This window comes from Engystomops pustulosus, chromosome 9, assembly GCF_040894005.1.
Source record: "Engystomops pustulosus chromosome 9, aEngPut4.maternal, whole genome shotgun sequence".
Lineage (NCBI taxonomy): Eukaryota > Metazoa > Chordata > Amphibia > Anura > Leptodactylidae > Engystomops > Engystomops pustulosus.
In genome coordinates this window covers 61,398,909-61,418,950 of record NC_092419.1, presented here as the reverse complement: position 1 = coordinate 61,418,950, position 20,042 = coordinate 61,398,909, and the positions used below count along the sequence as shown (strand labels likewise).

At 45.0% G+C, this 20,042-nt stretch overlaps 50 pseudogenes; all 50 read right to left on the bottom strand.

Annotated features, from left to right (window-relative positions):
- Positions 1–36: 36 nt before the first annotated feature.
- Positions 37–155, bottom strand: LOC140089555 (5S ribosomal RNA; annotated as a pseudogene).
- Positions 156–225: 70 nt separating this feature from the next.
- LOC140084741 (5S ribosomal RNA) lies at positions 226–344 on the bottom strand (annotated as a pseudogene).
- A 70-nt stretch (positions 345–414) lies between these two features.
- Positions 415–533, bottom strand: LOC140098545 (5S ribosomal RNA; annotated as a pseudogene).
- Positions 534–603: 70 nt separating this feature from the next.
- Positions 604–722, bottom strand: LOC140096804 (5S ribosomal RNA; annotated as a pseudogene).
- A 447-nt stretch (positions 723–1,169) lies between these two features.
- Positions 1,170–1,288, bottom strand: LOC140094077 (5S ribosomal RNA; annotated as a pseudogene).
- Positions 1,289–1,736: 448 nt separating this feature from the next.
- Positions 1,737–1,855, bottom strand: LOC140087932 (5S ribosomal RNA; annotated as a pseudogene).
- Positions 1,856–2,681: 826 nt separating this feature from the next.
- Positions 2,682–2,800, bottom strand: LOC140084653 (5S ribosomal RNA; annotated as a pseudogene).
- Positions 2,801–2,870: 70 nt separating this feature from the next.
- On the bottom strand, positions 2,871–2,989 carry LOC140082424 (5S ribosomal RNA; annotated as a pseudogene).
- Positions 2,990–3,247: 258 nt separating this feature from the next.
- LOC140098599 (5S ribosomal RNA) lies at positions 3,248–3,366 on the bottom strand (annotated as a pseudogene).
- A 636-nt stretch (positions 3,367–4,002) lies between these two features.
- LOC140098598 (5S ribosomal RNA) lies at positions 4,003–4,121 on the bottom strand (annotated as a pseudogene).
- Positions 4,122–4,191: 70 nt separating this feature from the next.
- LOC140087544 (5S ribosomal RNA) lies at positions 4,192–4,310 on the bottom strand (annotated as a pseudogene).
- A 69-nt stretch (positions 4,311–4,379) lies between these two features.
- On the bottom strand, positions 4,380–4,498 carry LOC140083105 (5S ribosomal RNA; annotated as a pseudogene).
- Positions 4,499–4,757: 259 nt separating this feature from the next.
- On the bottom strand, positions 4,758–4,876 carry LOC140087296 (5S ribosomal RNA; annotated as a pseudogene).
- A 448-nt stretch (positions 4,877–5,324) lies between these two features.
- Positions 5,325–5,443, bottom strand: LOC140098112 (5S ribosomal RNA; annotated as a pseudogene).
- A 70-nt stretch (positions 5,444–5,513) lies between these two features.
- Positions 5,514–5,632, bottom strand: LOC140097087 (5S ribosomal RNA; annotated as a pseudogene).
- A 258-nt stretch (positions 5,633–5,890) lies between these two features.
- LOC140095305 (5S ribosomal RNA) lies at positions 5,891–6,009 on the bottom strand (annotated as a pseudogene).
- A 70-nt stretch (positions 6,010–6,079) lies between these two features.
- LOC140087532 (5S ribosomal RNA) lies at positions 6,080–6,198 on the bottom strand (annotated as a pseudogene).
- A 70-nt stretch (positions 6,199–6,268) lies between these two features.
- LOC140078696 (5S ribosomal RNA) lies at positions 6,269–6,387 on the bottom strand (annotated as a pseudogene).
- Positions 6,388–6,835: 448 nt separating this feature from the next.
- On the bottom strand, positions 6,836–6,954 carry LOC140097476 (5S ribosomal RNA; annotated as a pseudogene).
- A 440-nt stretch (positions 6,955–7,394) lies between these two features.
- LOC140091668 (5S ribosomal RNA) lies at positions 7,395–7,513 on the bottom strand (annotated as a pseudogene).
- A 259-nt stretch (positions 7,514–7,772) lies between these two features.
- On the bottom strand, positions 7,773–7,891 carry LOC140085189 (5S ribosomal RNA; annotated as a pseudogene).
- A 70-nt stretch (positions 7,892–7,961) lies between these two features.
- LOC140087520 (5S ribosomal RNA) lies at positions 7,962–8,080 on the bottom strand (annotated as a pseudogene).
- Positions 8,081–8,338: 258 nt separating this feature from the next.
- Positions 8,339–8,457, bottom strand: LOC140097897 (5S ribosomal RNA; annotated as a pseudogene).
- Positions 8,458–8,526: 69 nt separating this feature from the next.
- LOC140078362 (5S ribosomal RNA) lies at positions 8,527–8,645 on the bottom strand (annotated as a pseudogene).
- Positions 8,646–8,715: 70 nt separating this feature from the next.
- On the bottom strand, positions 8,716–8,834 carry LOC140081740 (5S ribosomal RNA; annotated as a pseudogene).
- Positions 8,835–8,904: 70 nt separating this feature from the next.
- LOC140094096 (5S ribosomal RNA) lies at positions 8,905–9,023 on the bottom strand (annotated as a pseudogene).
- Positions 9,024–9,471: 448 nt separating this feature from the next.
- On the bottom strand, positions 9,472–9,590 carry LOC140090195 (5S ribosomal RNA; annotated as a pseudogene).
- A 448-nt stretch (positions 9,591–10,038) lies between these two features.
- Positions 10,039–10,157, bottom strand: LOC140087508 (5S ribosomal RNA; annotated as a pseudogene).
- Positions 10,158–10,983: 826 nt separating this feature from the next.
- LOC140078754 (5S ribosomal RNA) lies at positions 10,984–11,102 on the bottom strand (annotated as a pseudogene).
- A 70-nt stretch (positions 11,103–11,172) lies between these two features.
- On the bottom strand, positions 11,173–11,291 carry LOC140082423 (5S ribosomal RNA; annotated as a pseudogene).
- Positions 11,292–12,116: 825 nt separating this feature from the next.
- LOC140098597 (5S ribosomal RNA) lies at positions 12,117–12,235 on the bottom strand (annotated as a pseudogene).
- Positions 12,236–12,305: 70 nt separating this feature from the next.
- On the bottom strand, positions 12,306–12,424 carry LOC140087496 (5S ribosomal RNA; annotated as a pseudogene).
- A 69-nt stretch (positions 12,425–12,493) lies between these two features.
- Positions 12,494–12,612, bottom strand: LOC140093386 (5S ribosomal RNA; annotated as a pseudogene).
- Positions 12,613–12,682: 70 nt separating this feature from the next.
- On the bottom strand, positions 12,683–12,801 carry LOC140089969 (5S ribosomal RNA; annotated as a pseudogene).
- A 259-nt stretch (positions 12,802–13,060) lies between these two features.
- LOC140083408 (5S ribosomal RNA) lies at positions 13,061–13,179 on the bottom strand (annotated as a pseudogene).
- Positions 13,180–14,005: 826 nt separating this feature from the next.
- LOC140081739 (5S ribosomal RNA) lies at positions 14,006–14,124 on the bottom strand (annotated as a pseudogene).
- A 447-nt stretch (positions 14,125–14,571) lies between these two features.
- On the bottom strand, positions 14,572–14,690 carry LOC140085294 (5S ribosomal RNA; annotated as a pseudogene).
- A 70-nt stretch (positions 14,691–14,760) lies between these two features.
- Positions 14,761–14,879, bottom strand: LOC140078753 (5S ribosomal RNA; annotated as a pseudogene).
- A 70-nt stretch (positions 14,880–14,949) lies between these two features.
- On the bottom strand, positions 14,950–15,068 carry LOC140078651 (5S ribosomal RNA; annotated as a pseudogene).
- Positions 15,069–15,886: 818 nt separating this feature from the next.
- On the bottom strand, positions 15,887–16,005 carry LOC140091667 (5S ribosomal RNA; annotated as a pseudogene).
- A 259-nt stretch (positions 16,006–16,264) lies between these two features.
- LOC140085188 (5S ribosomal RNA) lies at positions 16,265–16,383 on the bottom strand (annotated as a pseudogene).
- Positions 16,384–16,453: 70 nt separating this feature from the next.
- On the bottom strand, positions 16,454–16,572 carry LOC140087484 (5S ribosomal RNA; annotated as a pseudogene).
- Positions 16,573–16,830: 258 nt separating this feature from the next.
- On the bottom strand, positions 16,831–16,949 carry LOC140097896 (5S ribosomal RNA; annotated as a pseudogene).
- A 69-nt stretch (positions 16,950–17,018) lies between these two features.
- On the bottom strand, positions 17,019–17,137 carry LOC140078360 (5S ribosomal RNA; annotated as a pseudogene).
- A 70-nt stretch (positions 17,138–17,207) lies between these two features.
- LOC140081738 (5S ribosomal RNA) lies at positions 17,208–17,326 on the bottom strand (annotated as a pseudogene).
- A 70-nt stretch (positions 17,327–17,396) lies between these two features.
- On the bottom strand, positions 17,397–17,515 carry LOC140094095 (5S ribosomal RNA; annotated as a pseudogene).
- Positions 17,516–17,963: 448 nt separating this feature from the next.
- LOC140090191 (5S ribosomal RNA) lies at positions 17,964–18,082 on the bottom strand (annotated as a pseudogene).
- Positions 18,083–18,530: 448 nt separating this feature from the next.
- Positions 18,531–18,649, bottom strand: LOC140087471 (5S ribosomal RNA; annotated as a pseudogene).
- Positions 18,650–19,475: 826 nt separating this feature from the next.
- Positions 19,476–19,594, bottom strand: LOC140078751 (5S ribosomal RNA; annotated as a pseudogene).
- A 70-nt stretch (positions 19,595–19,664) lies between these two features.
- Positions 19,665–19,783, bottom strand: LOC140082421 (5S ribosomal RNA; annotated as a pseudogene).
- Positions 19,784–20,042: the final 259 nt, after the last annotated feature.

The window sequence follows — 20,042 nt, the reverse complement described above, 5'->3', positions numbered from 1 at the left end:
TCATAGAGAAACTAACACAATTTTCAGGTTCAAAAAGGTCAACAGAACTTGGGATTCCCAGCCAGTCTCCCATGCTGGTACTTGCCAAGCCTTAAGCTGCATTGCTGCTGCAATCTGACGAGAGCAGGCACATTCAGCTTAGAATGGCCGTTGACAGCAGTTGTTCAATTTGAACCTTCTTTTGCTATCTCATAGAGAAACTAACACAATTTTCAGGTTCAAAAAGGGCAACGGAACTTGGGATTCCCAGCCAGTCTCCCATGCTGGTACTTGCCAAGCCTTAAGCTGCATTGCTGCTGCGATCTGACGAGAGCAGGCACATTCAGCTTAGAATGGCCGTTGACAGCAGCTGTTCAATTTGAACCTTCTTTTGCTATCTCATAGAGAAACTAACACAATTTTCAGGTTAAAAAAGGTCAACGGAACTTGGGATTCCCAGCCAGTCTCCCATGCTGGTACTTGCCAAGCCTTAAACTGCATCGCTGCTGCGATCTGACAAGAGCACGCACATTCAGCTTAGAATGGCCGTTGACAGCAGCTGTTCAATTTGAACCTTCTTTTACTATCTCATAGAGAAACTAACACAATTTTCAGGTTCAAAAAGGGCAACGGAACTTGGGATTCCCAGCCAGTCTCCCATGCTGGTACTTGCCAAGCCTTAAGCTGCATTGCTGCTGCGATCTGGCGAGAGCAGGCACATTCAGCTTAGAATGGCCATTGACAGCAATTGTTCAATTTGAACCTTCTTCTACTATCTTATATAGAAACTAACACAATTTTCAGGTTCAAAAAGGTCACCAGAACTTGGGATTCCAAGCCAGTCTCCCATGCTGGTACTTGCCAAGCCTTAAGCTGCATTGCTGCTGCAATCTGACAAGAGCAGGCACATTCAGCTTAGAATGGCCGGTGACAGCAGCTGTTCAATTTGAACCTTCTTTTGCTATCTCATAGAGAAACTAACACAATTTTCAGGTTCAAAAAGGTCACCAGAACTTGGGATTCCAAGCCAGTCTCCCATGCTGGTACTTGCCAAGCCTTAAGCTGCATCACTGCTGCGATCTGACAAGAGCACGCACATTCAGCTTAGAATGGCCGTTGACAGCAGCTGTTCAATTTGAACCTTCTTTTACTATCTCATAGAGAAACTAACACATTTTCAGGTTCAAAAAGGTCAACAGAACTTGGAATTCCCAGCCAGTCTCCCATGCTGGTACTTGCCAAGCCTTAAGTTGCATTGCTGCTGCGATCTGACGAGAGCAGGCACATTCAGCTTAGAATTGCCGTTGACAGAAGCTGTTCAATTTGAACCTTCTTTTATTATCTCATATAGAGACTCACACAATTTTCAGGTTCAAAAAGGTCAACAGAACTTGGGATTCCCAGCCAGTCTCCCATGCTGGTACTTGCCAAGCCTTAAGCTGCATCGCTGCTGCGATCTGACAAGAGCACACACATTCAGCTTAGAATGGCCGTTGACAGCAGTTGTTCAATTTGAACCTTCTTCTACTATCTCATAGAGAAACTAACACAATTTTCAGGTTCAAAAAGGTCACCAGAACTTGGGATTCCCAGCCAGTCTCCCATGCTGGTACTTGCCAAGCCTTAAGCTGCATCGCTGCTGCGATCTGACAAGAGCACGCACATTCAGCTTAGAATTGCCGTTGACAGCAGCTTTTCAATTTGAACCTTCTTTTACTATCTCATACAGAAACTAACACAATTTTCAGGTTCAAAAAGGTCAATGGAACTTGGGATTCCCAGCCAGTCTCCCATGCTGGTACTTGCCAAGCCTTAAGCTGCATTGCTGCTGCGATCTGACGAGAGCAGGCACATTCAGCTTAGAATGGCCGTTGACAGCAGCTGTTCAATTTGAACCTTCTTTTGCTATCTCATAGAGAAACTAACACAATTTTCAGGTTCAAAAAGGTCAACAGAACTTGGGATTCCCAGCCAGTCTCCCATGCTGGTACTTGCCAAGCCTTAAACTGCATCGCTGCTGCGATCTGACAAGAGCACACACATTTAGCTTAGAATGGCCGTTGACAGCAGTTGTTCAATTTGAACCTTCTTCTACTATCTCATAGAGAAACTAACACAATTTTCAGGTTCAAAAAAGTCACCAGAACTTGGGATTCCCAGCCAGTCTCCCATGCTGGTACTTGCCAAGCCTTAAGCTGCATCGCTGCTGCGATCTGACAAGAGCACGCACATTCAGCTTAGAATGGCCGTTGACAGCAGCTGTTCAATTTGAACCTTCTTTTACTATCTCATAGAGAAACTAACACAATTTTCAGGTTCAAAAAGCTCAACGGAACTTGGGATTCCCAGCCAGTCTCCCATGCTGCTACTTGCCAAGCCTTAAGCTGCATTGCTGCTGCGATCTGACAAGAGCAGGCACATTCAGCTTAGAATGGCCGTTGACAGCAGCATTTCAAATTGAACCTTCTTTTACTATCTCATAGAGAAACTAAAACAATTTTCAAGTTCAAAAAGGTCAACAGAACTTGGGATTCCCAGCCAGTCTCCCATGCTGGAACTTGCCAAGCCTTAAACTGCATCGGTGCTGCGATCTGACAAGAGCACGCACATTCAGCTTAGAATGGCCGTTGACAGCAGCTGTTCAATTTGAACCTTCTTTTACTATCTCATAGAGAAACTAACACAATTTTCAGGTTCAAAAAGGTCAACAGAACTTGGGATTCCCAGCCAGTCTCCCATGCTGGTACTTGCCAAGCCTTTAGCTGCATTGCTGCTGCGATCTGACGAGAGCAGGCACATTCAGCTTAGAATGGCCGTTGACAGCAGCTGTTCAATTTGAACCTTATTTTGCTATCTCATAGAGAAACTAACACAATTTTCAGGTTCAAAAAGGTCAACGGAACTTGGGATTCCCAGCCAGTCTCCCATGCTGGTACTTGCCAAGCCTTAAGCTGCATTGCTGCTGCGATCTGACGAGAGCAGGCACATTCAGCTTAGAATGGCCATTGACAGCAGCTGTTCAATTTGAACCTTCTTCTACTATCTCATATAGAAACTAACACAATTTTCAGGTTCAAAAAGGTCACCAGAACTTGGGATTCCCAGCCAGTCTCCCATGCTGGTACTTGCCAAGCCTTAAGCTGCATCACTGCTGCGATCTGACAAGAGCACACACATTCAGCTTAGAATGGCCGTTGACAGCAGCTGTTCAATTTGAACCTTCTTTTACTATCTCATAGAGAAACTAACACATTTTCAGGTTCAAAAAGGTCAACAGAACTTGGGATTCCCAGCCAGTCTCCCATGCTGATACTTGCCAAGCCTTAAGCTGCATTGCTGCTGCGAACTGACGAGAGCAGGCACATTCAGCCTAGAATGGCCGTTGACAGCAGCTGTTCAATTTGAACCTTCTTTTACTATCTCATAGAGAAACTAACACAATTTTCAGGTTCAAAAAGGGCAACAGAACTTGGGATTCCCAGCCAGTCTCCCATGCTGGTACTTGCCAAGCCTTAAGCTGCATTGCTGCTGCGATCCGGCGAGAGCAGGCACATTCAGCTTAGAATGGCCATTGACAGCAGTTGTTCAATTTGAACCTTCTTCTTTTATCTTATATAGAAACTAACACAATTTTCAGGTTCAAAAAGGTCACCAGAACTTGGGATTCCAAGCCAGTCTCCCATGCTGGTACTTGCCAAGCCTTAAGCTGCATTGCTGCTGCAATCTGACAAGAGCAGGCACATTCAGCTTAGAATGGCCTTTGACAGCAGCTGTTCAATTTGAACCTTCTTTTGCTATCTCATAGAGAAACTAACACAATTTTCAGGTTCAAAAAGGTCACCAGAACTTGGGAATCCAAGCCAGTCTCCCATGCTGGTACTTGCCAAGCCTGAAGCTGCATCGCTGCTGCGATCTGACAAGAGCACGCACATTCAGCTTAGAATGGCCGTTGACAGCAGCTGTTCAATTTGAACCTTCTTTTACTATCTCATAGAGAAACTAACACATTTTCAGGTTCAAAAAGGTCAACAGAACTTGGGATTCCCAGCCAGTCTCCCATGCTGATACTTGCCAAGCCTTAAGCTGCATTGCTGCTGCGAACTGACGAGAGCAGGCACATTCAGCCTAGAATGGCCGTTGACAGCAGCTGTTCAATTTGAACCTTCTTTTACTATCTCATAGAGAAACTAACACAATTTTCAGGTTCAAAAAGGTCAACGGAACTTGGGATTCCCAGCCAGTCTCCCATGCTGGTACTTGCCAAGCCTTAAGCTGCATTGCTGCTGCGATCTGACGAGAGCAGGCACATTCAGCTTAGAATGGCCGTTGACAGCAGCTGTTCAATTTGAATCTTCTTTTACTATCTCATAGAGAAACTAACACATTTTCAGGGTCAAAAAGGTCAACGGAACTTGGAATTCCCAGCCAGTCTCCCATGCTGGTACTTGCCAAGCCTTAAGCTGCATTGCTGCTGCGATCTGACGAGAGCAGGCACATTCAGCTTAGAATTGCCGTTGACAGCAGCTGTTCAATTTGAACCTTCTTTTACTATCTCATAGAGAAACTAACACAATTTTCAGGTTCAAAAAGGTCACCAGAACTTGGGATTCCCAGCCAGTCTCCCATGCTGGTACTTGCCAAGCCTTAAACTGCATCGCTGCTGCGATCTGACAAGAGCACGCACATTCAGCTTAGAATTGCCGTTGACAGCAGCTTTTCAATTTGAACCTTCTTTTACTATCTCATACAGAAACTAACACAATTTTCAGGTTCAAAAAGGTCAACGGAACTTGGGATTCCCAGCCAGTCTCCCATGCTGGTACTTGCCAAGCCTTAAGCTGCATTGCTGCTGCGATCTGACGAGAGCAGGCACATTAAGCTTAGAATGGCCATTGACAGCAGCTGTTCAATTTGAACCTTCTTTTACTATCTCATAGAGAAACTAACACAATTTTCAGGTTCAAAAAGGTCAACAGAACTTGGGATTCCCAGCCAGTCTCCCATGCTGGTACTTGCCAAGCCTTAAGCTGCATCGCTGCTGCGATCTGACAAGAGCACACACATTCAGCTTAGAATGGCCGTTGACAGCAGTTGTTCAATTTGAACCTTCTTCTACTATCTCATAGAGAAACTAACACAATTTTCAGGTTCAAAAAAGTCACCAGAACTTGGGATTCCCAGCCAGTCTCCCATGCTGGTACTTGCCAAGCCTTAAGCTGCATCGCTGCTGCGATCTGACAAGAGCACGCACATTCAGCTTAGAATGGCCGTTGACAGCAGCTGTTCAATTTGAACCTTCTTTTACTATCTCATAGAGAAACTAACACAATTTTCAGGTTCAAAAAGCTCAACAGAACTTGGGATTCCCAGCCAGTCTCCCATGCTGGTACTTGCCAAGCCTTAAGCTGCATTGCTGCTGCGATCTGACAAGAGCAGGCACATTCAGCTTAGAATGGCCGTTGACAGCAGCATTTCAAATTGAACCTTCTTTTACTATCTCATAGAGAAACTAAAACAATTTTCAAGTAAAAAAAGGTCAACAGAACTTGGGATTCCCAGCCAGTCTCCCATGCTGGTACTTGCCAAGCCTTAAGCTGCATCGCTGCTGCGATCTGACAAGAGCACGCACATTCAGCTTAGAATGGCCGTTGACAGCAGTTGTTCAATTTGAACCTTCTTTTACTATGTCATAGAGAAACTAACACAATTTTCAGGTTCAAAAAGGTCACAAGAACTTGGGATTCCAAGCCAGTCTCCCATGCTGGTACTTGCCAAGCCTTAAGCTGCATCGCTGCTGCGATCTGACAAGAGCACGCACATTCAGCTTAGAATGGCCGTTGACAGCAGCTGTTCAATTTGAACCTTCTTTTACTATCTCATAGAGAAACTAACACATTTTCAGGTTCAAAAAGGTCAACAGAACTTGGGATTTCCAGCCAGTCTCCCATGCTGGTACTTGCCAAGCCTTAAGCTGCATTGCTGCTACGTTCTGACGAGAGCAGGCACATTCAGCTTAGAATGGCCGTTGACAGCAGCTGTTCAATTTGAACCTTCTTTTACTATCTCATAGAGAAACTAACACAATTTTCAGGTTCAAAAAGGTCAACGGAACTTGGGATTCCCAGCCAGTCTCCCATGCTGGTACTTGCCAAGCCTTAAGCTGCATTGCTGCTGCGATCTGACGAGAGCAGGCACATTCAGCTTAGAATGGCCGTTGACAGCAGCTGTTCAATTTGAACCTTCTTTTACTATCTCATAGAGAAACTAACACAATTTTCAGGTTAAAAAAGGTCAACAGAACTTGGGATTCCCAGCCAGTCTCCCATACTGGTACTTGCCAAGCCTTAAGCTGCATTGCTGCTGCGATCTGACGAGAGCAGGCACATTCAGCTTAGAATGGCCGTTGACAGCAGCTGTTCAATTTGAACCTTCTTTTGCTATCTCATAGAGAAACTAACACAATTTTCAGGTTCAAAAAGGTCAACGGAACTTGGGATTCCCAGCCAGTCTCCCATGCTGGTACTTTCCAAGCCTTAAGCTGCATCGCTGCTGCGATCTGAAAAGAGCACACACATACAGCTTAGAATGGCCGTTGACAGCAGTTGTTCAATTTGAACCTTCTTCCACTATCTCATAGAGAAACTAACACAATTTTCAGGTTCAAAAAGGTCACCAGAACTTGGGATTTCCAGCCAGTCTCCCATGCTGGAACTTGCCAAGCCTTAAGCTGCATCGCTGCTGCGATCTGACAAGAGCACGCACATTCAGCTTAGAATGGCCGTTGACAGCAGCTTTTTAATTTGAACCTTCTTTTACTATCTCATAGGGAAACTTACACAATTTTCAGGTTCAAAAAGGTCAACGGAACTTGGGATTCCCAGCCAGTCTCCCATGCTGGTACTTGCGAAGCCTTAAGCTGCATTGCTGCTGCGATCTGACGAGAGCAGGCACATTCAGCTTAGAATGGCCATTGACAGCAGCTGTTCAATTTGAACCTTCTTTTACTATCTCATAGAGAAACTAACACAATATTCAGGTTCAAAAAGGTCAACGGAACTTGGGATTCCCAGCCAGTCTCCCATGCTGGTACTTGCCAAGCCTTAAGCTTCTGCGATCTGACGAGAGCAGGCACATTCAGCTTAGAATGGCCGTTGACAGCAGCTGTTCAATTTGAACCTTCTTTTACTATCTCATAGAGAAACTAACACAATTTTCAGGTTCAAAAAGGTCAACAGAACTTGGGATTCCAAGCCAGTCTCCCATGCTGGTACTTGCCAAGCCTTAAGCTGCATCGCTGCTGCGATCTGACAAGAGCTCGCACATTCAGCTTAGAATGGCCGTTGACAGCAGCTGTTCAATTTGAACCTTCTTTTGCTATCTCATAGAGAAACTAACACAATTTTCAGGTTCATAAAGGTCAACGGAACTTGGGATTCCCAGCCTGTCTCCCATGCTGGTACTTGCCAAGCCTTAAGCTGCATTGCTGCTGCGATCTGACGAGAGCAGGCACATTCAGCTTAGAATGGCCATTGACAGCAGCTGCTCAATTTGAACCTTCTTTTACTATCTCATAGAGAAACTAACACAATTTTCAGGTTAAAAATGGTTAACAGAACTTGGGATTCCCAGCCAGTCTCCCATGCTGGTACTTGCCAAGCCTTAAGCTGCATCGCTGCTGCGATCTGACAAAAGCACGCACATTCAGCTTAGAATGGCCGTTTACAGCAGCTGTTCAATTTGAACCTTCTTTTGCTATCTCATAGAGAAACTAACACAATTTTCAGGTTCAAAAAGGTCAACAAAACTTGGGATTCCCAGCCAGTCTCCCATGCTGGTACTTGCCAAGCCTTAAGCTGCATTGCTGCTGCGATCTGACGAGAGCAGGCACATTCAGCTTAGAATGGCCGTTGACAGCAGCTGTTCAATTTGAACCTTCTTTTACTATCTCATAGAGAAACTAACACAATTTTCAGGTTCAAAAAGGTCAACGGAACTTGGGATTCCCAGCCAGTCTCCCATGCTGGTACTTGCCAAGCCTTAAGCTGCATTGCTGCTGCGATCTGACGAGAGCAGGCACATTCAGCTTAGAATGGCCGTTGACAGCAGCTGTTCAATTTGAACCTTCTTTTACTATCTCATAGAGAAACTAACACATTTTCAGGTTCAAAAAGGTCAACGGAACTTGGAATTCCCAGCCAGTCTCCCATGCTGGTACTTGCCAAGCCTTAAGTTGCAATGCTGCTGCGATCTGACGAGAGCAGGCAAATTCAGCTTAGAATGGCCGTTGACAGCAGCTGTTCAATTTGAACCTTCTTTTGCTATCTCATAGAGAAACTAACACAATTTTCAGGTTCAAAAAGGTCAACGGAACTTGGGATTCCCAGCCAGTCTCCCATGCTGGTACTTGCCAAGGCTTAAGCTGCATTGCTGCTGCGATCTGACGAGAGCAGGCACATTCAGCTTAGAATGGCCGTTGAGAGAAGCTGTTCAATTTGAACCTTCTTTTACTATCTCATAGAGAAACTAACACATTTTCAGGTTCAAAAAGGTCAACAGAACTTGGAATTCCCAGCCAGTCTCCCATGCTGGTACTTGCCAAGCCTTAAGCTGCATTGCTGCTGCGATCTGACGAGAGCAGGCACATTCAGCTTAGAATGGCCGTTGACAGCAGCTGTTCAATTTGAACCTTCTTTTACTATCTCATAGAGAAACTAACACAATTTTCAGGTTCAAAAAGGTCAACAGAACTTGGGATTCCCAGCCAGTCTCCCATGCTGGTACTTGCCAAGCCTTAAGCTGCATTGCTGCTGCGATCTGATGAGAGCAGGCACATTCAGCTTAGAATGGCCATTGACAGCAGCTGTTCAATTTAAACCTTCTTTTACTATCTCATAGAGAAACTAACACAATTTTCAGGTTCAAAAAGGTCAATGGAACTTGGGATTCCCAGCCAGTCTCCCATGCTGGTACTTGCCAAGCCTTAAGCTGCATTGCTGCTGCGATCTGACGAGAGCAGGCACATTCAGCTTAGAATTGCCGTTGACAGAAGCTGTTCAATTTGAACCTTCTTTTATTATCTCATATAGAGACTCACACAATTTTCAGGTTCAAAAAGGTCAACAGAACTTGGGATTCCCAGCCAGTCTCCCATGCTGGTACTTGCCAAGCCTTAAGCTGCATCGCTGCTGCGATCTGACAAGAGCACACACATTCAGCTTAGAATGGCCGTTGACAGCAGTTGTTCAATTTGAACCTTCTTCTACTATCTCATAGAGAAACTAACACAATTTTCAGGTTCAAAAAGGTCACCAGAACTTGGTATTCCCAGCCAGTCTCCCATGCTGGTACTTGCCAAGCCTTAAGCTGCATCGCTGCTGCGATCTGACAAGAGCACGCACATTCAGCTTAGAATTGCCGTTGACAGCAGCTTTTCAATTTGAACCTTCTTTTACTATCTCATACAGAAACTAACACAATTTTCAGGTTCAAAAAGGTCAATGGAACTTGGGATTCCCAGCCAGTCTCCCATGCTGGTACTTGCCAAGCCTTAAGCTGCATTGCTGCTGCGATCTGACGAGAGCAGGCACATTCAGCTTAGAATGGCCATTGGCAGCAGCTGTTCAATTTGAACCTTCTTTTACTATCTCATAGAGAAACTAACACAATTTTCAGGTGCAAAAAGGTCAACAGAACTTGGGATTCCCAGCCAGTCTCCCATGCTGGTACTTGCCAAGCTTTAAGCTGCATCGCTGCTGCGATCTGACAAGAGCACACACATTCAGCTTAGAATGGCCGTTGACAGCAGTTGTTCAATTTGAACCTTCTTCTACTATCTCATAGAGAAACTAACACAATTTTCAGGTTCAAAAAAGTCACCAGAACTTGGGATTCCCAGCCAGTCTCCCATGCTGGTACTTGCCAAGCCTTAAGCTGCATCGCTGCTGCAATCTGACAAGAGCACGCACATTCAGCTTAGAATGGCCGTTGACAGCAGCTGTTCAATTTGAACCTTCTTTTACTATCTCATAGAGAAACTAACACAATTTTCAGGTTCAAAAAGGTCAACGGAACTTGGGATTCCCAGCCAGTCTCCCATGCTGGTACTTGCCAAGCCTTAAGCTGCATTGCTGCTGCGATCTGACGAGAGCAGGCACATTCAGCTTAGAATGGCCGTTGACAGCAGCTGTTCAATTTGAACCTTCTTTTGCTATCTCATAGAGAAACTAACACAATTTTCAGGTTCAAAAAGGTCAACAGAACTTGGGATTCCCAGCCAGTCTCCCATGCTGGTACTTGCCAAGCCTTAAACTGCATCGCTGCTGCGATCTGACAAGAGCACACACATTTAGCTTAGAATGGCCGTTGACAGCAGTTGTTCATTTTGAACCTTCTTCTACTATCTCATAGAGAAACTAACACAATTTTCAGGTTCAAAAAAGTCACCAGAACTTGGGATTCCCAGCCAGTCTCCCATGCTGGTACTTGCCAAGCCTTAAGCTGCATCGCTGCTGCGATCTGACAAGAGCACGCACATTCAGCTTAGAATGGCCGTTGACAGCAGCTGTTCAATTTGAACCTTCTTTTACTATCTCATAGAGAAACTAACACAATTTTCAGGTTCAAAAAGCTCAACGGAACTTGGGATTCCCAGCCAGTCTCCCATGCTGCTACTTGCCAAGCCTTAAGCTGCATTGCTGCTGCGATCTGACAAGAGCAGGCACATTCAGCTTAGAATGGCCGTTGACAGCAGCATTTCAAATTGAACCTTCTTTTACTATCTCATAGAGAAACTAAAACAATTTTCAAGTTCAAAAAGGTCAACAGAACTTGGGATTCCCAGCCAGTCTCCCATGCTGGAACTTGCCAAGCCTTAAACTGCATCGCTGCTGCGATCTGACAAGAGCACGCACATTCAGCTTAGAATGGCTGTTGACAGCAGCTGTTCAATTTGAACCTTCTTTTACTATCTCATAGAGAAACTAACACAATTTTCAGGTTCAAAAAGGTCAACAGAACTTGGGATTCCCAGCCAGTCTCCCATGCTGGTACTTGCCAAGCCTTAAGCTGCATTGCTGCTGCGATCTGACGAGAGCAGGCACATTCAGCTTAGAATGGCCGTTGACAGCAGCTGTTCAATTTGAACCTTATTTTGCTATCTCATAGAGAAACTAACACAATTTTCAGGTTCAAAAAGGTCAACGGAACTTGGGATTCCCAGCCAGTCTCCCATGCTGGTACTTGCCAAGCCTTAAGCTGCATTGCTGCTGCGATCTGACGAGAGCAGGCACATTCAGCTTAGAATGGCCATTGACAGCAGTTGTTCAATTTGAACCTTCTTCTACTATCTCATATAGAAACTAACACAATTTTCAGGTTCAAAAAGGTCACCAGAACTTGGGATTCCCAGCCAGTCTCCCATGCTGGTACTTGCCAAGCCTTAAGCTGCATCACTGCTGCGATCTGACAAGAGCACACACATTCAGCTTAGAATGGCCGTTGACAGCAGCTGTTCAATTTGAACCTTCTTTTACTATCTCATAGAGAAACTAACACAATTTTCAGGTTCAAAAAGGGCAACAGAACTTGGGATTCCCAGCCAGTCTCCCATGCTGGTACTTGCCAAGCCTTAAGCTGCATTGCTGCTGCGATCCGGCGAGAGCAGGCACATTCAGCTTAGAATGGCCATTGACAGCACTTGTTCAATTTGAACCTTCTTCTTTTATCTTATATAGAAACTAACACAATTTTCAGGTTCAAAAAGGTCACCAGAACTTGGGATTCCAAGCCAGTCTCCCATGCTGGTACTTGCCAAGCCTTAAGCTGCATTGCTGCTGCAATCTGACAAGAGCAGGCACATTCAGCTTAGAATGGCCTTTGACAGCAGCTGTTCAATTTGAACCTTCTTTTGCTATCTCATAGAGAAACTAACACAATTTTCAGGTTCAAAAAGGTCACCAGAACTTGGGATTCCAAGCCAGTCTCCCATGCTGGTACTTGCCAAGCCTGAAGCTGCATCGCTGCTGCGATCTGACAAGAGCACGCACATTCAGCTTAGAATGGCCGTTGACAGCAGCTGTTCAATTTGAACCTTCTTTTACTATCTCATAGAGAAACTAACACATTTTCAGGTTCAAAAAGGTCAACAGAACTTGGGATTCCCAGCCAGTCTCCCATGCTGATACTTGCCAAGCCTTAAGCTGCATTGCTGCTGCGAACTGACGAGAGCAGGCACATTCAGCCTAGAATGGCCGTTGACAGCAGCTGTTCAATTTGAACCTTCTTTTACTATCTCATAGAGAAACTAACACAATTTTCAGGTTCAAAAAGGTCAACGGAACTTGGGATTCCCAGCCAGTCTCCCATGCTGGTACTTGCCAAGCCTTAAGCTGCATTGCTGCTGCGATCTGACGAGAGCAGGCACATTCAGCTTAGAATGGCCGTTGACAGCAGCTGTTCAATTTGAACCTTCTTTTACTATCTCATAGAGAAACTAACACATTTTCAGGGTCAAAAAGGTCAACGGAACTTGGAATTCCCAGCCAGTCTCCCATGCTGGTACTTGCCAAGCCTTAAGTTGCATTGCTGCTGCGATCTGACGAGAGCAGGCAAATTCAGCTTAGAATGGCCGTTGACAGCAGCTGTTCAATTTGAACCTTCTTTTGCTATCTCATAGAGAAACTAACACAATTTTCAGGTTCAAAAAGGTCAACGGAACTTGGGATTCCCAGCCAGTATCCCATGCTGGTACTTGCCAAGCCTTAAGCTGCATTGCTGCTGCGATCTGACGAGAGCAGGCACATTCAGCTTAGAATTGCCGTTGACAGCAGCTGTTCAATTTGAACCTTCTTTTACTATCTCATAGAGAAACTAACACAATTTTCAGGTTCAAAAAGGTCACCAGAACTTGGGATTCCCAGCCAGTCTCCCATGCTGGTACTTGCCAAGCCTTAAGCTGCATCGCTGCTGCGATCTGACAAGAGCACGCACATTCAGCTTAGAATTGCCGTTGACAGCAGCTTTTCAATTTGAACCTTCTTTTACTATCTCATACAGAAACTAACACAATTTTCAGGTTCAAAAAGGTCAACGGAACTTGGGATTCCCAGCCAGTCTCCCATGCTGGTACTTGCCAAGCCTTAAGCTGCATTGCTGCTGCGATCTGACGAGAGCAGGCACATTAAGCTTAGAATGGCCGTTGACAGCAGCTGTTCAATTTGAACCTTCTTTTACTATCTCATAGAGAAACTAACACAATTTTCAGGTTCAAAAAGGTCAACAGAACTTGGGATTCCCAGCCAGTCTCCCATGCTGGTACTTGCCAAGCCTTAAGCTGCATCGCTGCTGCGATCTGACAAGAGCACACACATTCAGCTTAGAATGGCCGTTGACAGCAGTTGTTCAATTTGAACCTTCTTTAACTATCTCATAGAGAAACTAACACAATTTTCAGGTTCAAAAAAGTCACCAGAACTTGGGATTCCCAGCCAGTCTCCCATGCTGGAACTTGCCAAGCCTTAAGCTGCATCGCTGCTGCGATCTGACAAGAGCACGCACATTCAGCTTAGAATGGCCGTTGACAGCAGATGTTCAATTTGAACCTTCTTTTGCTATCTCATAGAGAAACTAACACAATTTTCAGGTTCAAAAAGCTCAACGGAACTTGGGATTCCCAGCCAGTCTCCCATGCTGGTACTTGCCAAGCCTTAAGCTGCATTGCTGCTGCGATCTGACAAGAGCAGGCACATTCACCTTAGAATGGCCGTTGACAGCAGCATTTCAAATTGAACCTTCTTTTACTATCTCACAGAGAAACTAAAACAATTTTCAAGTTCAAAAAGGTCAACAGAACTTGGGATTCCCAGCCAGTCTCCCATGCTGGAACTTGCCAAGCCTTAAGCTGCATCGCTGCTGCGATCTGACAAGAGCACGCAAATTCAGCTTAGAATGGCCGTTGACAGCAGCTGTTCAATTTGAACCTTCTTTTACTATCTCATAGAGAAACTAACACAATTTTCAGGTTCAAAAAGGTCAACAGAACTTGGGATTCCCAGCCAGTCTCCCATGCTGGTACTTGCCAAGCCTTAAGCTGCATTGCTGCTGCGATCTGATGAGAGCAGGCACATTCAGCTTAGAATGGCCATTGACAGCAGCTGTTCAATTTGAACCTTCTTCTACTATCTCATATAGAAACTAACACAATTTTCAGGTTCAAAAAGGTCACCAGAACTTGGGATTCCAAGCCAGTCTCCCATGCTGGTACTTGCCAAGCCTTAAGCTGCATCGCTGCTGCGATCTGACAAGAGCACGCACATTCAGCTTAGAATGGCCGTTGACAGCAGTTGTTCAATTTGAACCTTCTTTTACTATGTCATAGAGAAACTAACACAATTTTCAGGTTCAAAAAGGTCACCAGAACTTGGGATTCCAAGCCTGTCTCCCATGCTGGTACTTGCCAAGCCTTAAGCTGCATCGCTGCTGCGATCTGACAAGAGCACGCACATTCAGCTTAGAATGGCCGTTGACAGCAGCTGTTCAATTTGAACCTTCTTTTAGTATCTCATAGAGAAACTAACACATTTTCAGGTTCAAAAAGGTCAACAGAACTTGGGATTCCCAGCCAGTCTCCCATGCTGGTACTTGCCAAGCCTTAAGCTGCATTGCTGCTACGTTCTGACGAGAGCAGGCACATTCAGCTTAGAATGGCCGTTGACAGCAGCTGTTCAATTTGAACCTTCTTTTACTATCTCATAGAGAAACTAACACAATTTTCAGGTTAAAAAAGGTCAACAGAACTTGGGATTCCCAGCCAGTCTCCCATGCTGGTACTTGCCAAGCCTTAAGCTGCATTGCTGCTGCGATCTGACGAGAGCAGGCACATTCAGCTTAGAATGGCCGTTGACAGCAGCTGTTCAATTTGAACCTTCTTTTGCTATCTCATAGAGAAACTAACACAATTTTCAGGTTCAAAAAGGTCAACGGAACTTGGGATTCCCAGCCAGTCTCCCATGCTGGTACTTGCCAAGCCTTAAGCTGCATTGCTTCTGCGATCTGACGAGAGCAGGCACATTCAGCTTAGAATTGCCGTTGACAGCAGCTGTTCAATTTGAACCTTCTTTTACTATCTCATAGAGAAACTAACACAATTTTCAGGTTCAAAAAGGTCAACAGAACTTGGGATTCCCAGCCAGTCTCCCATGCTGGTACTTTCCAAGCCTTAAGCTGCATCGCTGCTGCGATCTGAAAAGAGCACACACATTCAGCTTAGAATGGCCGTTGACAGCAGTTGTTCAATTTGAACCTTCTTCCACTATCTCATAGAGAAACTAACACAATTTTCAGGTTCAAAAAGGTCACCAGAACTTGGGATTTCCAGCCAGTCTCCCATGCTGGAACTTGCCAAGCCTTAAGCTGCATCGCTGCTGCGATCTGACAAGAGCACGCACATTCAGCTTAGAATGGCCGTTGACAGCAGCTTTTTAATTTGAACCTTCTTTTACTATCTCATAGGGAAACTAACACAATTTTCAGGTTCAAAAAGGTCAACGGAACTTGGGATTCCCAGCCAGTCTCCCATGCTGGTACTTGCCAAGCCTTAAGCTTCTGCGATCTGACGAGAGCAGGCACATTCAGCTTAGAATGGCCGTTGACAGCAGCTGTTCAATTTGAACCTTCTTTTACTATCTCATAGAGAAACTAACACAATTTTCAGGTTCAAAAAGGTCAACAGAACTTGGGATTCCAAGCCAGTCTCCCATGCTGGTACTTGCCAAGCCTTAAGCTGCATCGCTGCTGCGATCTGACAAGAGCTCGCACATTCAGCTTAGAATGGCCGTTGACAGCAGCTGTTCAATTTGAACCTTCTTTTGCTATCTCATAGAGAAACTAACACAATTTTCAGGTTCATAAAGGTCAACGGAACTTGGGATTCCCAGCCTGTCTCCCATGCTGGTACTTGCCAAGCCTTAAGCTGCATTGCTGCTGCGATCTGACGAGAGCAGGCACATTCAGCTTAGAATGGCCATTGACAGCAGCTGCTCAATTTGAACCTTCTTTTACTATCTCATAGAGAAACTAACACAATTTTCAGGTTAAAAATGGTTAACAGAACTTGGGATTCCCAGCCAGTCTCCCATGCTGGTACTTGCCAAGCCTTAAGCTGCATCGCTGCTGCGATCTGACAAAAGCACGCACATTCAGCTTAGAATGGCCGTTTACAGCAGCTGTTCAATTTGAACCTTCTTTTGCTATCTCATAGAGAAACTAACACAATTTTCAGGTTCAAAAAGGTCAACAAAACTTGGGATTCCCAGCCAGTCTCCCATGCTGGTACTTGCCAAGCCTTAAGCTGCATTGCTGCTGCGATCTGACGAGAGCAGGCACATTCAGCTTAGAATGGCCGTTGACAGCAGCTGTTCAATTTGAACCTTCTTTTACTATCTCATAGAGAAACTAACACAATTTTCAGGTTCAAAAAGGTCAACGGAACTTGGGATTCCCAGCCAGTCTCCCATGCTGGTACTTGCCAAGCCTTAAGCTGCATTGCTGCTGCGATCTGACGAGAGCAGGCACATTCAGCTTAGAATGGCCGTTGACAGCAGCTGTTCAATTTGAACCTTCTTTTACTATCTCATAGAGAAACTAACACATTTTCAGGTTCAAAAAGGTCAACGGAACTTGGAATTCCCAGCCAGTCTCCCATGCTGGTACTTGCCAAGCCTTAAGTTGCAATGCTGCTGCGATCTGACGAGAGCAGGCAAATTCAGCTTAGAATGGCCGTTGACAGCAGCTGTTCAATTTGAACCTTCTTTTGCTATCTCATAGAGAAACTAACACAATTTTCAGGTTCAAAAAGGTCAACGGAACTTGGGATTCCCAGCCAGTCTCCCATGCTGGTACTTGCCAAGGCTTAAGCTGCATTGCTGCTGCGATCTGACGAGAGCAGGCACATTCAGCTTAGAATGGCCGTTGAGAGAAGCTGTTCAATTTGAACCTTCTTTTACTATCTCATAGAGAAACTAACACATTTTCAGGTTCAAAAAGGTCAACAGAACTTGGAATTCCCAGCCAGTCTCCCATGCTGGTACTTGCCAAGCCTTAAGCTGCATTGCTGCTGCGATCTGACGAGAGCAGGCACATTCAGCTTAGAATGGCCGTTGACAGCAGCTGTTCAATTTGAACCTTCTTTTACTATCTCATAGAGAAACTAACACAATTTTCAGGTTCAAAAAGGTCAACAGAACTTGGGATTCCCAGCCAGTCTCCCATGCTGGTACTTGCCAAGCCTTAAGCTGCATTGCTGCTGCGATCTGATGAGAGCAGGCACATTCAGCTTAGAATGGCCATTGACAGCAGCTGTTCAATTTAAACCTTCTTTTACTATCTCATAGAGAAACTAACACAATTTTCAGGTTCAAAAAGGTCAATGGAACTTGGGATTCCCAGCCAGTCTCCCATGCTGGTACTTGCCAAGCCTTAAGCTGCATTGCTGCTGCGATCTGACGAGAGCAGGCACATTCAGCTTAGAATTGCCGTTGACAGAAGCTGTTCAATTTGAACCTTCTTTTATTATCTCATATAGAGACTCACACAATTTTCAGGTTCAAAAAGGTCAACAGAACTTGGGATTCCCAGCCAGTCTCCCATGCTGGTACTTGCCAAGCCTTAAGCTGCATCGCTGCTGCGATCTGACAAGAGCACACACATTCAGCTTAGAATGGCCGTTGACAGCAGTTGTTCAATTTGAACCTTCTTCTACTATCTCATAGAGAAACTAACACAATTTTCAGGTTCAAAAAGGTCACCAGAACTTGGTATTCCCAGCCAGTCTCCCATGCTGGTACTTGCCAAGCCTTAAGCTGCATCGCTGCTGCGATCTGACAAGAGCACGCACATTCAGCTTAGAATTGCCGTTGACAGCAGCTTTTCAATTTGAACCTTCTTTTACTATCTCATACAGAAACTAACACAATTTTCAGGTTCAAAAAGGTCAATGGAACTTGGGATTCCCAGCCAGTCTCCCATGCTGGTACTTGCCAAGCCTTAAGCTGCATTGCTGCTGCGATCTGACGAGAGCAGGCACATTCAGCTTAGAATGGCCATTGGCAGCAGCTGTTCAATTTGAACCTTCTTTTACTATCTCATAGAGAAACTAACACAATTTTCAGGTGCAAAAAGGTCAACAGAACTTGGGATTCCCAGCCAGTCTCCCATGCTGGTACTTGCCAAGCTTTAAGCTGCATCGCTGCTGCGATCTGACAAGAGCACACACATTCAGCTTAGAATGGCCGTTGACAGCAGTTGTTCAATTTGAACCTTCTTCTACTATCTCATAGAGAAACTAACACAATTTTCAGGTTCAAAAAAGTCACCAGAACTTGGGATTCCCAGCCAGTCTCCCATGCTGGTACTTGCCAAGCCTTAAGCTGCATCGCTGCTGCAATCTGACAAGAGCACGCACATTCAGCTTAGAATGGCCGTTGACAGCAGCTGTTCAATTTGAACCTTCTTTTACTATCTCATAGAGAAACTAACACAATTTTCAGGTTCAAAAAGGTCAACGGAACTTGGGATTCCCAGCCAGTCTCCCATGCTGGTACTTGCCAAGCCTTAAGCTGCATTGCTGCTGCGATCTGACGAGAGCAGGCACATTCAGCTTAGAATGGCCGTTGACAGCAGCTGTTCAATTTGAACCTTCTTTTGCTATCTCATAGAGAAACTAACACAATTTTCAGGTTCAAAAAGGTCAACAGAACTTGGGATTCCCAGCCAGTCTCCCATGCTGGTACTTGCCAAGCCTTAAACTGCATCGCTGCTGCGATCTGACAAGAGCACACACATTTAGCTTAGAATGGCCGTTGACAGCAGTTGTTCATTTTGAACCTTCTTCTACTATCTCATAGAGAAACTAACACAATTTTCAGGTTCAAAAAAGTCACCAGAACTTGGGATTCCCAGCCAGTCTCCCATGCTGGTACTTGCCAAGCCTTAAGCTGCATCGCTGCTGCGATCTGACAAGAGCACGCACATTCAGCTTAGAATGGCCGTTGACAGCAGCTGTTCAATTTGAACCTTCTTTTACTATCTCATAGAGAAACTAACACAATTTTCAGGTTCAAAAAGCTCAACGGAACTTGGGATTCCCAGCCAGTCTCCCATGCTGCTACTTGCCAAGCCTTAAGCTGCATTGCTGCTGCGATCTGACAAGAGCAGGCACATTCAGCTTAGAATGGCCGTTGACAGCAGCATTTCAAATTGAACCTTCTTTTACTATCTCATAGAGAAACTAAAACAATTTTCAAGTTCAAAAAGGTCAACAGAACTTGGGATTCCCAGCCAGTCTCCCATGCTGGAACTTGCCAAGCCTTAAACTGCATCGCTGCTGCGATCTGACAAGAGCACGCACATTCAGCTTAGAATGGCTGTTGACAGCAGCTGTTCAATTTGAACCTTCTTTTACTATCTCATAGAGAAACTAACACAATTTTCAGGTTCAAAAAGGTCAACAGAACTTGGGATTCCCAGCCAGTCTCCCATGCTGGTACTTGCCAAGCCTTAAGCTGCATTGCTGCTGCGATCTGACGAGAGCAGGCACATTCAGCTTAGAATGGCCGTTGACAGCAGCTGTTCAATTTGAACCTTATTTTGCTATCTCATAGAGAAACTAACACAATTTTCAGGTTCAAAAAGGTCAACGGAACTTGGGATTCCCAGCCAGTCTCCCATGCTGGTACTTGCCAAGCCTTAAGCTGCATTGCTGCTGCGATCTGACGAGAGCAGGCACATTCAGCTTAGAATGGCCATTGACAGCAGTTGTTCAATTTGAACCTTCTTCTACTATCTCATATAGAAACTAACACAATTTTCAGGTTCAAAAAGGTCACCAGAACTTGGGATTCCCAGCCAGTCTCCCATGCTGGTACTTGCCAAGCCTTAAGCTGCATCACTGCTGCGATCTGACAAGAGCACACACATTCAGCTTAGAATGGCCGTTGACAGCAGCTGTTCAATTTGAACCTTCTTTTACTATCTCATAGAGAAACTAACACAATTTTCAGGTTCAAAAA